Source organism: Bidens hawaiensis, unplaced genomic scaffold (genome assembly GCF_021521415.1).
Source record: "Bidens hawaiensis isolate Kalapana, Puna unplaced genomic scaffold, B.hawaiensis_p1.1 tig00024836_1, whole genome shotgun sequence".
Classification (NCBI taxonomy): Eukaryota; Viridiplantae; Streptophyta; class Magnoliopsida; order Asterales; family Asteraceae; genus Bidens; species Bidens hawaiensis.
The window spans coordinates 67260-79565 of NW_027493938.1; positions in this window are offsets into that span (position 1 = coordinate 67260).

Sequence of the window (12306 nt, forward strand, 5' to 3'; positions counted from 1 at the left end):
TGAGGGTGCATTAATTATTGTTTTTTCTACTATATGCAATATAATCTGGCACGACTCTTCGAAAATTTAGAAACCGCACCCCATGGAATTTTAACAAAGCCCCACGAGAGGCCGTGGCCATAGAGCTTCATAGGAGGTGAGGCAACTGTTGCCGGAGATGAACGTTGAAAGAGTAACTAAGAAAGGAGAAGGGATAATGAGGCAATGGGAAAATGAAACAGCAGAAGGCATTTGAATAAAGTTTTGATTTGTCTTGTTTGATTTTGATAGTGACCTGTATTGGCACAATAAAGTTTGCACACATAGCAGTGTGCAGAAAAACAACATTAGAATCGCAGGTGAAGAAACACTAATCGACCCCGGGCAGATTACGGATAATCTGGGGGTTAAATAGATGTTTCCCACGAGGGGTTAGATCCGGCAAAGATTGTTCTTCTGATAACCTGCAAAACAGACACCGTGAGCTCGTCACTGAGAAGGGGGGTACCTCCTTGTGACCACCCTCCGGCGTGAGAATCAGACTAGATTGCTCTTGAATATAAGTGTATATTAAGAGAATGACTAGAGCAGATATCAGGTAATATATCAAGATATGAGATATGAGATAAGATACAAGATCCGATAATACCATTCCAAGGTGTTGGAGTATTTATAGCCGAAGGTAGGTTTCCAAGCAGGTACAGCCGGCTGAATAGTGTTCCTGTTCTGCCAACTGTGGGCTACGCACATGCCATGCTGGTGGTTGGTGGATAGGAAGCGGCTGATAGTGACCAGGCCGGCTGTGTACTATTCCTGTTCCACCAACTGCAGGCCATGCCATGCACGTCCTCCGACAGGTTGGTGAGTAGGCAGCGGCTAATAGTGACATACAGTACAAGAGCGTGCTGCTCGTCATACTGTTGTCAGTGAGCTGTCGTATCCTTGGTCAGATCTTTTGTCCATACCTCGTCAGGTACAGTACAAAAGATCCTCCAGTATCGTACGGACTGGCTCATTTGGGAGGGAGTTCTCCCGGCTTTGTGCGGGAGTGTTCCCGGCTTGCTCACTCCTTATTCAGGTGACATTACTGAATTATTTAAGAGTTAAGTGCCTTGTGCGTGTAGCTTTGCTGCGCAGGTAGCCTTCCCTGATGGCTTGTATCCGCAGCTGCGGGAACAGGCGGAGTACTTCACCATTGGGAGGCTTTTCCTGCGGGAACAGCTTGCGTACTGCGCGTAAGGACGTCACGTCTCTGAGCATGGTGGGTCCTGCGGGCCCAGTTGGTTTCTACGCAGACGTACCTCTTCAAGGGGTTGCGAGTTTAGCCTTTGCGCAGACGTCCCTGTTGAAGGTGAGTCTTGCGGGTTCAACTGCGCAGACGTCCCTCTTTGAGGTGAGTCTTGTGGGTCCAACTGGGCTCTGCTGGGACCTACCTCTTCAAGTCCCCCCAGTCCAATGTTCTTCTCATGAATTGTTAATAAGTGAGGTGAACTTTTGGACTTAGGCAAAGGGTTTTGAAAAGGGTTTAGTTTTAAGGTTTTCCATGGGGATTCTTCCCGCGGAAGTCCTAATGTCACGTGCAGAAATTCCCGACTTTCCTGCTTGATCGCAAGTCAGGAGCGTTGAGTTCCACTTGTGTAGATTCTCCATGAGGTTTTGGTAGTTTTGAACATAGTGATCAATTATGTTTAAACAACCAATTCCATCTTGGAGGTTCAAACAATCTAGTTCTCGACGTTCCCGCTATGCGGGGATGTTATTCCCTTTTCCGCAAGCACTGCCCAGAAGATCCTTCTTGGTTTCAATTCCCTGCAGAGTGCTAGGTATGTGAAGGGTTTCGCCTTGACACTGTACCCGCACTCGTCTTATAGTTACTTTACTTCCAAGGTATTCCTGGCTTCAATTCCCTGCGGGTGCTAAGTATGTGAAGGGTTTTGCCTTGACACTGTACTCGCACCCGTCTTATGGTTACTTGGTTGCCAAGGTAAGGGATATTTTCCCGCTTACTTTTGAATCTTTTTGAAATTCGAAGAGTTGGTGAAAGGATAAGAACAGTCCAAACTGTTGAAACGTCGTCCGACGGTTTCTTCTGACAGTGTCAGGACGTGCAGGAAGTTATGGCGACGTGACAGTATATGGTCATTCCAGGCGCTTTTTCAGGCGCGTGGGCGCGATTTTTCAGGCGCGTGGCCGCGAAATTAATGGCACGCGTCCTTTCAACAGCTGTTGCCAGCTTGCTCTTTGCCACGTGTCATAGTTTCATTGCACCTGCGATTTCTCTATCTTCCGCATTAAATTCATCGCATCAATTGCGATGAGTATATAAAGGGCGAGAGGGTGCATCTTAGTCCACACTTTCACTTCTCTCTTCATCTTCTAAACGATTTCCGGCGAATACTCACTATTCCGTCGAGCATTCTTCTGAAATCGTTGTTCTGTACATCCAAAACATGTCTTCTACCCGTGATTTTGAGGCCAATGCCGAGGAGTCTGAGTTGTTCGTCGAGAACCCGACGCGACGTCCGAAAAGGACGACAAGAGCACTGCTGGCGAGTGCCAGTGCGCTCTTCCTATTGACCTCTACCAGTACATCGTCCGGAAGTTCATGCTCGAGCCGTTCGAGCCTGAGTTTCCGGAGCCACACCAGACGGTGTACGATGCCCCCAAGGGCAAGATAGGGGTGTACGCTGCATTCTTCGTTTATGGGAATCTCAGGTTCCCATTGACGAAGTTTGTAGACCGTGTCTTGGAGAGGCACGGTGTGCATCTGACGGAGGTACACCCGATGGCGATCGCCAAGATCCGCCACTTTGGTGGGTGTGCCTCATTCTGGGCGTGGAGCCCCACGTTGATCGGTTGATGACTTTCTACTCCTGGAGGTGCATCCAGGGGTGGTACACCTTGGTCAATCGGATCAAGGGTTTGAAGATCTGCGCTACCGAGCGCAGTCTTCGGTCGTGGAAGCGGGAATTTTTCTATATTTCCGCTCGCGTCGTCCCCCTTGCGATAACGTTTAAGAATGGGAGAGCACTCCCCGCCCTTTACGCCCTCAACCACCAGGAGGCGGAGTGGTTCGCCAAGATCTCCCGGATCCAGACTCCGGTGTACCGCTTTGCGGAGTCCGGGATGGTGATGCTCGGGATGAGCCGGGTGTGGAAGGAGGCGTCACAGATTCCCATCGTCCTCGAATACGGTTTGAACTATGTCCCTTACGGTATGCTTTGTCTTCTTTGTTGATATAGGTTTTTCTTCTAACTGTTTCTTTTTTTCTTTTTTTTTTTTATTTCAGAGGGAAACGACTTGCAGTCGCTCCTGCATCCGCGGGAGGCTGATGGTTCTCGCTCGGATGGGTACTCGTGCTCTCGATGAGAACGAGTTGCCCATCTTGGAGCAAACGAGGGATCGGTTTGTGGAGGTCTACCCACCAGGCCACCCCATTCTGAGCGCCACGCCGCCAGGTAAGGAGTTATTCAACCCTCGACCTCTCAATGCTGAAACCTCTGCTGGAATTCCTCTAATCTTGTCATCTTCTGATGAGGAATCCGCAGATGGTCCTCCGTTGGTGCGGAAAAAGAAAGCCACTGGCGCGAAGGGCAAGGCGAAGGTTGCCTCCACCGCCGATCCGGTTGTCCGGTCTGACTCGGAAACCCAGAGCGAGGAGGCGGCGGGGAACCCTGGTGGTAGTGAGACCACTGTTCCGGAGGTTGAGACGGCTGTCACCTCCGGGCAGCCCTGTGTGACGACGGTGAGCGGCGTGAAGAGGCCGGCTCCATCGGGTTCGTCCCCGCCTGTCAGAACCTTTAGGCTCAAGAAAACCCGTAAGTATAATCTTCCTTTACTTTAACTGCATAGCTTTCCACCATTATACTTATCTTCTTTGTGCAGGCGTGGATGCTACCGCATTCCAGGGTGGAGCGGGGAGGAGCACCTCCGGACCCATGACGGTAGGTTTGGTCAACCTACCTGAGGCAATGACCCAGGCGTCTGCGCCTGCTTCAGTTGTTGGTTCAGTTGCTCACCCGGTTGAGCCAACTATTCCAACTGTGATGACATCTCCGCCGGCTGTCAGTGCCATATTTACTGACTCCTTCACTGAGCCGGCGGTGAATGTTACTGTGGATTCTTCCGCAGCCGCGCCCGCGGTTGTGAGTTCAACTCCGCTGGTTTCTACCAAGGCAGCCTCCGCTATGCCTCCTCCGGCGCCGGCGACTACGGCCGGTCCTTCAGGTATGTCCGGGGTTGGGGCGTCAAGCCAATGTCTGCCTCCTTCCCATCTGCCTGACCTCTTGTATGGATATCCGTTAGGTTCGGGTGATGGGTTTGGCGGCTACAGGCCTGTCGTCGACCCTACAGGTGCGTAGGGTTATTTTGGCCTTTATTTTATATATATATATATATATATATTTTTTTTTATCATCTTTTCCTAACTGCTTTTTGCTTTCACAGTGTCGGATTCCAATGAAGTGTATGTTCCACGATGGAACATCCGCCGAGGAACAACCCTTCGGACGCCTGTAGAATGCGTCGAATGGGCGCGCCACGCCGCCCCCGCCGGTGCGCTGGGGGAAGCCATGTCCAGCTACCAGGAGGGTAGGCTGTCGAATGAACTGCGGATTCTCCTTGCCCGGATGCAGTCGCGCGTCGAGTTACTTTGTCGTGAAAACGACAAGTTAAAGACGGCGCGTAGCCTGGAAGTGGCTCAGGCGCGGGCCATCCGGGAGGAGAACAAGAGGCTTGCCGCAGTGGCTGCGGAAAAGGAGAAGGCCTTCCAGGCCCTTGAAGTTGAAGTTCAGGCCCGTCTCGAGGCCCGTTCCAAGGCTGCCCAAGCTGTTAATGAACAGATTCGGCTGGCTAAGGAAACTGCACGGAACGCAACTGAGAGGGCCACCAAGGCTGAAGCTGTTGCTGAGCCTCTACGCATTGAGAATGATGAGCTTAAAGCCAAGCTAGAGAGGCTCCAACAGGCTCATGATGCCTTGGCTATGAAAGACGCCAAGAAGCTCCAAGAGATCTTGGACCAGAGGGGCGTGCTTGACCACACTGAGCGGAAGCTAAAGGGCGTTGAAGAGGCTGCTGCTAAGGAAGTGTTGCTCGCCAACCTTAACAAAAGTGAAGCCGAACGCGCCCGTAACCAAGCTCAAGCCGCCCTCCAGGAGGCTCTGGTTGCCAAGGAATGACTTCTTCGAGAAGCGTTGTCTCAGGTATGCGTAATTTCATAATATCTTTACGCTTTTCTTTGTAAATAGAAAAGGTTTTGATACTTGTATTTTTTCTTGTAGGTTGTGCATCGAGTCTTCACGGACACATCATACGACGATGCCATGAGCGCAGCCCTCAACGCTTCTCATGAGGATGGGGAAAAGGCCGGCTTCCTGCTTGGTCTAGGGTTCGTTGAGAAAGGGATCCCGCCTTCTAACTTCCCTTTATATGATGTGGATACTGAAGCTGTATATGACCAAGCAGTGAACCAGTATGCCGCCTTCCCGCATCCGGTGGTGGAGAAAGTGAACGAAGTTGCTGCTGCTGATGATGGGTTAACCATTCTCAAGACCTTCCTTGAACCGCCACAGCCAAGTGATGGTGCGGGTACAAGTGGGTTTGGAGGAAGTGGTCCTGAAGCTTGAACCTTTAAATCCCTTCCCACTGTTAGGATAGGTTTACATTGTATAGATTTATATTCCTGTAGGCGGGTAGATACCCGGCCATTCTTGTAATACTTTATTTATTATGAAATATAAATCTTTGTGCGGGTAGGACCGCTACTTTCACTGGATGACTTGCTTTATAAACGTTATATGACTTGCTCATGCATACTTTAGTTTAAATTAGCAACTTTCCAAGTGTTCTGAATAAGTTAACCTTTGAACGTGGTAGATAATAGGTTGAAGTTTTGCTTCCTCCTTCGTGATTGTGCGGGTAAGACCGTCACTTGCACTTAGTAGGATGGCTAAACTTTACCTATATCTGACCTGCGTGGAGGTTTTCCTCATCTTTTCGTTAGAAATTTTCTAAGTGTTTAGAATAAGTTAACCTTTGAACGTGGTAGATAATAGGTTGAAGTTTTGCTTCTTCCTTCGTGATTGTGCGGGTAAAACCGTCACTTGCACTTGGTAGGATGGCTAAACTTCACTTATATCTGACCTGCGTGGAGGTTTTCCTCATCCTTTAGAAATTTTCTAAGTATTTTGAATAGGTTAACCGTTCGACGCGCGGTTGTCAATAGGTTAGTTCGGGGTCTTCTATCATGATTTGTGCGGTTAGGACCGGCACTTTCATTTAGTGGGATCGCCAAACTTTACCTATAACTGACCTGCGTGAAGGTTTTCCGTTTATTGTGTTTACGCGGGTTTTGCCGCCGTCCACACGCAACGATTTCTTTACACTTATTTATGCGGTGAGAACCGGCATATCAGTGTTGAATAAATTAACCGTTCGACGCGCGGTTGTCAATAGGTTAGTTCGGTTTCCTCTATCATGATTTGTGCGGTTAGGACCGGCACTTTCATTTAGTGGGATCACCAAACTTTACCTATGACTGACCTGCGTGAAGGTTTGCCGTTTTTTTGTGTTTATGCGGGTTTTGCCGCCTTCCACACGCAACGACTTCTTTACACTTATTTATGGGGTGAAAACCGGCATATCAGTGTTTTGAATAAATTAACCGTTCGACGCTCGGTTGTCAATAGGTTAGTTCGGTTTCCTCTATCATGATTTGTGCGGTTAGGACCGGCACTTTCATTTAGTGGGATCACCAAACTTATGACTGACCTACGTGAAGGTTTGCCGTTTTTTGTGTTTATGCGGGTTTTGCCGCCTTCCACACGCAACGACTTCTTTCCCCACTTATGTATGCGGTGAAGACCGGCATATCAGTGTGGAAAGTTCATAAGTATAAATGTAAGACCATCAGCGTCAATGTGATAAGGAGAATCATTTCCATTAGAAGTGGCTCTGGGCCTTTTCTTTTACAAGTTTGGAATTGATCTACATGCAGATTGTGTAATTGAGCTCCCTTCCATGTTCTTGGGAGTGTCATCGAGCCTTTCGAGCCGATATGCACTTGGTTCGGAATCTCGTTGTTTACGTAGTATGTAGTCTCCAACATTGAAGCTGCAGTTTTATTCGTGTTTTCCCCAACTGGGGTTTTACACGCATCAGCCTGCTCAGCGTTCGTTACGCCACGAGGTGCGCGAACGTCCCATCTCTGACAAATGCTTCGACGATGTCCTTCACGTCTATGCATTCTTCAGTGTTGTGGCCTTTTGTCCTGTGAAAGTCACAGTATTTGCTCCGATCAGCATTGTGATGATGTCGGATTATTGGAGCCTTTGGCCATGGGAGCTTCTCAGTGGCGAATATCTCGGTGACGCTTTTAGTGAGTGGCGTCCATCTGGAGTTCTGGTTCGACTGTACGTTATCCCTTCCGCCTAACCGATGTTGCAAGCCAGATGAGGTGTCAAAGTTTACCCTTGACTGCCAAATGCCTAGCTTCCGCTTTTTGTTTAGTCGGGCGGTAAGGACGTTGTCTTCTCTTGTTTCTGGGTATAGAGGTTTGTGCTCTGGGGGAGATCTCTACCCAATTGCTTCTCCGTTTCCGCAAAGCGTTTAGCTGCTGTCATGATGGCGTCCCATGTGGATGGCATGCCATCTTTACCCGTTAAGGTGTGGATGAGCTCTGGGTCATTCGCGCCCTGGATGAAAGCAGCGCGAACAAGATCTTCGCTAATATTACCCAGACTTAGCTTCTTTGAGTTGAAGCGAGTGATGAAGTCTGGCAAAGATTCATCTTCCTCTCGAATGCAATTGAGGATTGTCCATTGCTCTTCGGTATACTTTTTTTGTTGGCTGAAGTGTTGGCTAAACTTCTGCTGGAAGTCTGCCCAATCGTAGATGTGGTGGACCGGTAGACGATCGAACCACGCTCTAGCTGCCCCAACAAGCGTCATTTGGAACATGTAACACCACGTAGGTTCCGTCCAACTACTGACGGTTGCCCCCGCTATGAACCTGTTCAAATGATCGTCTGGATCAGATATACCATCGTAAGTGCCGATGTTGGACATCTGTTTGGCACTTTTCGGGGCGATTGCTTCCGCAATGTCCCTTGGAAATTTGGACGTTCCCGCATTTGCAGCAGTTGGTCTAAATGTTTTGGAGAAGTCACTTGGGTTTCCACCCGCGTTTTTTGGTTTGAAGGTTTCTCCAAAATGCCTTCTCGGTTGGGAGTCCATTTCCTTAGGCTTCCCTTTCGCCCTGTGACGAGGGTTTGCGTCACTATCGGATTCCTCCGAATCATCGTCCAAGTACTCTCCGAATTCATCAGCCTGTTGGATTGAACGTAAGCGTTCATCCAACTCAGCTTGGAATTCTTTTTGACGTGCTTCCGCCCACGCTTTAACTTCATCGAGTGTTTGGCGTTCATCCAACTCGTTCGTTGTCTCTCTAACTGGGTATCGGTGAATCCCAGTGAGAGATTATTTACTGCACTTGCCCCAGCTCGGGTAACTGGGGTAGTGTTCGTAAAATTTACTGCACTTGCCCCGGTTTGGGTAACCGGGGTAGTGTTCGTAAAAACTGTGTAGTTGCCGGTATTCCCCCCAGTAGCTGGGGTTGTGGTTACCGGGGCTTCTTGGTCACTCGTTGGTTTTGGGACCGGAGTACCTTTAACCATCTTTCCAGAAGTTTTGAGAAAACTGAAAAAGAATTAAGTTCTAGCTTTTATGCACGGATGGCGCCAATGAAGAAACACTAATCGACCCCGGGCAGATTACGGATAATCTGGGGGTTAAATAGATGTTTCCCACGAGGGGTTAGATCCGGCAAAGATGGTTCTTCTGATAACCTGCAAAACAGACACCGTGAGCTCGTCACTGAGAAGGGGGGGTACCTCCTTGTGACCACCCTCCGGCGTGAGAATCAGACTAGATTGCTCTTGAATATAAGTGTATATTAAGAGAATGACTAGAGCAGATATCAGGTAATATATCAAGATATGAGATATGAGATAAGATACAAGATCCGATAATACCATTCCAAGGTGTTGGAGTATTTATAGCCAAAGGTAGGTTTCCAAGCAGGTACAGCCGGCTGAATAGTGTTCCTGTTCTGCCAACTGTGGGCTACGCACATGCCATGCTGGTGGTTGGTGGATAGGAAGCGGCTGATAGTGACCAGGCCGGCTGTGTACTATTCCTGTTCCACCAACTGCAGGCCATGCCATGCACGTCCTCCGACAGGTTGGTGAGTAGGCAGCGGCTAATAGTGACATACAGTACAAGAGCGTGCTGCTCGTCATACTGTTGTCAGTGAGCTGTCGTATCCTTGGTCAGATCTTTTGTCCATACCTCGTCAGGTACAGTACAAAAGATCCTCAAGTATCGTACGGACTGGCTCATTTGGGCGGGAGTTCTCCCGGCTTTGTGCGGGAGTGTTCCCGGCTTGCTCACTCCTTATTCAGGTGACATTACTGAATTATTTAAGAGTTAAGTGCCTTGTGCGTGTAGCTTTGCTGCGCAGGTAGCCTTTCCTGATGGCTTGTATTCGCAGCTGCGGGAACAGGCGGAGTACTTCACCATTGGGAGGCTTTTCCTGCGGGAACAGCTTGCGTACTGCGCGTAAGGACGTCACGTCTCTGAGCATGGTGGGGTCCTGCGGGCCCAGTTGGTTTCTACGCAGACGTCCCTCTTCAAGGGGTTGCGAGTTTAGCCTTTGCGCAGACGTCCCTGTTGAAGGTGAGTCTTGCGGGTTCAACTGCGCAGACGTCCCTCTTTGAGGTGAGTCTTGTGGGTCCAACTGGGCTCTGCTGGGACCTACCTCTTCAGCAGGCCACTTTTGAATTTGAATCACATGTCCTTTCATTACTTAGTGTGTTGAGGGTTTCTCTTTTGCGCCACTCGCTTTTCTAATTAATTATTATAGTTTCTTCGATTTTGAGCTTCTTTGATTTAATACTAGTTGGGTACCCGTGTTTTACAAATTTGATGATGTGCAAGAACACCTTTCGTTGCTAATTATAGGATGCTAAGTTGGGATTTTTCGTCCTTTTCATTTGATTTTTGTTTTGTTTGCTTTAGTTCCATACTAGGTTAGTTACCCGTGTTACACACGGGTGGAAAATATAAAAAAATGTCTTATATATATGTATGTATATGCTATATATTTTAATGAATTGTAAATTTGTTATTTTTACTAACTTATAATGTTACATTAATTATAAGGTATGCATTGTTGTTTTTATTGGAAAAAAAATATACAAATGTAACAGTGTAAAATGACAACTTAAAAACATCTTTTTAACTTAAACCATGAAACCAAATAGACATATTAATAAAAACTTCATCATCTAATGAAGTCATGTGTTATATGCCCAAAAAATTTTACAACATCCAAAAAGTCTTGTTTCTTACACAATTACATAAATATAAACAAATATACAACATGGGAAGTCAAAAGATAAAGACGTTAGGAAAATTATAGTGGAACATTAATTGTACCATTTAAAACAAATCCTCACCCAAACCCGCACGACTCACAATCTTTATCAGGTTTAGTTAAATCAACCAAAAAAGCACGAGAGAAAATCAAGATTTTATGGTTATTTAAAACTTTTTTTAAAGATCACCCCATGAGTGTTACATAATAATAAATTAAAGTTCATAGCTTTACTTACATGCTCCCGATGAATATACTATTAATCATCTTTTTGAGATGTTCTTCTTGCATAAGGAAATAAGATGATTAGAACGTATTTCCCTATTATACAATAACAATGTCGTGATATCATCCTCAGTCAAATGAAATTATGCCAATAATTAAATAATTATAAAATTAAATAGAATAGAATTCTCTTCAAATAACTAACAAGGAATATCAACATGCGCTTGTAAATGTTTATCAAAGTATTAACCGAGATATATATGGTAAACCAACATTTTCAACTAACTTAAATATATTAATAGATAAGATGGCAATTTTATCATTCTTTCTAAATAGTAAAGAATGCAAGCTCAATGTATGTGAATAATGCAAGCTCAATATATCACTTATATAGTAGTTACTTATGACATTATTTTTGTTAAAGTTTTTAAAAATAGAAATGAGAGTAAATGTAAATTTTTATATGTTCAATGCTATATGCATAAATTAAGGAGAATTAAAAAGATATGAGTTTTATTTTAAGCATTAATTATGACATACTTATAACATTTTAATACAATCTTGATTTCAAATTTAAATATTCACAATGAAATAGAAGTATTTGGAATTTCTAAAAATGTGTGTGTTATATGTTATCATCATAATAATAGTTTTTTCAACTGATAATTTGTGAAAATCAATCTTAATAAAAATACACATTAATTTTTGAATAATTAAAAATAAAAATGTTAATTTTGACAAAATTCAGAAAATTTAATACAATGTTTAATTCAAATTCAAATCATATTATGTAACCATTAATGTTATTTGACTGAAATTTTATTAAAAATATGGTAACTATTTTGAGATTGAAAAACTTTTAATGCGAGATTTTTAACTTCAATTTGAATTGATTTTTTGTGTTAAATAATATTAAATCATAATTATGCTATTATATGCATAACTATGCTTAAATTAAGGACCAGTTAAATATATCGTGGTTCTATTTATGCATAAATTATGGAAGTCGATCGGTTTTAATTTATAATGACAATTTTGACATAATGAAACGATTTTAATATATATAATCTTAAATTTAAATTCAAATAACTATTATCTAATGATTAAATGGTATTTTAATGGAATATTAATAAAAATATGGAAAGTATTTTAATGAAAAGAATTTTAAGGACTAATAAAAAATATCGGAGTTTTATTTTAAGCATGAATTTTGACATAATTAAAAGATTTTGATATAATCTTAAATTTAAATTCAAATCACATTATGTAACCATTAATTGTTATTTAACTGAAATTTTATTAAAATCTGGAAAGTATTTTGAGATTGGAAAACTTTTAATGCGAGATTTTTAACTTCAATTTGTGACGATTTTTAGTGTTAAATAATATTAAATCATAATCATGCTATCATATGCATAGTTATGCTTAAATCTAGCACCTAATTAATTGTAATGAATGATCATGATTAGAATTAGAAAAATAAAAAAATAATTGCTGATATATACCAATTTGCAATTCATTTTCTGATGATTATATAACACAAGGGCATCGAGAAAATCATTTGCAGTAGCCCTCTTAGATGAAGTTCTAACTGACCGTTTGTTATCACGTAAACTTAAAATAAATATAATTAATTGTTTTCGACGAACACGCAACTCAGCCAGTAGTTCA